This window comes from Triticum aestivum, chromosome 3B, assembly GCF_018294505.1.
Source record: "Triticum aestivum cultivar Chinese Spring chromosome 3B, IWGSC CS RefSeq v2.1, whole genome shotgun sequence".
Lineage (NCBI taxonomy): Eukaryota > Viridiplantae > Streptophyta > Magnoliopsida > Poales > Poaceae > Triticum > Triticum aestivum.
In genome coordinates, this window is record NC_057801.1 from 152,891,971 (window position 1) to 152,893,073 (window position 1,103).

Consider the following 1,103-nt stretch of genomic DNA (forward strand, 5'->3'; position numbering starts at 1 on the left):
CAGAGAAGGAGATCTATCATCCGAATCGCCAAGCTTGCCTTCCATGCAAAGGAGAGTCCCATCCGGACACGGGACGAAGTCTTCAATCTTGTATCTTCATAGTCCAACAGTCCGGCCAAAGTATATAATTCGGCTGTCCGGATAGCCCCTTATCCAGGACTCCCTCAGTTACGGCAAAAACTGGATGCACTTGATGTACAAACTGGATAATCTCTTTCGAAGTATCAGGGTTTCGGACGAAAACTCATCTATTACATTGGCTATTCAATATTTTAATAACTTAGTACAACTCCGGACTTCTTTTGCGTTCAGATGCACAATTTAAATCCACGTCATCAACTTTCAACCATTTCTGACATAATTTGCTATTTTCGATGCATTTATTGATTTGTTTTCAGAGCTAAATCACCGTGAAAGTGAAAAGCACTACAAAATGAACTAAAAAATCACTACAAATATGAATATAATGATAAAACACACTAATATTAAACATAAGAAACTCTAAATGCAGCAAAAAACTACTCACAAATAAATAGAAGAAAATATATAAACCACAAAGAAAAAAAACTATATGAAAAAAATTATTTTCGCGCTGCCCAGTGGGCCTGCTCGGCCTTGGGCGTGCTTATGCATGCCCATAAGGCTCAGCAAGCTCACAGGGCAGCGCGGCATAGTTAGGCCCAGAGCCCTGCATTATATAGGAGCTCGAAGGAGCAGCGGTAGCTGGATATATAAACCAGTGCGACTGCCCTTCACTCGGCGATGTGGGACTAAACATTATGCCGCGGAACGGGAGCGCACCCCCTTTAGTACCGGTTCTTGGCTCCAACCGGTACTAAACGGTGGGTCTTTAGTACCGGGTGGAGCCACGAACCGGTAGTAAAGGGGTCGCTTCCCGCCGCTTCACCTGACCAAATTTAACCTTTAGTACCGGCCTGTCTCCAACCGGTACTAAAGGCTTCTCCTATATAAACAGCACTTACGAAATTTTTCAGTTATCATCTTCATCTTCGTCGCGCGCGCCCGTCCCCGCGCCGCCCGTCGTCATCGTCGCCGCCCCCGTAGCTGTCGTCGCCACCCCCATCCGTGCGCTGCCCCCGTCG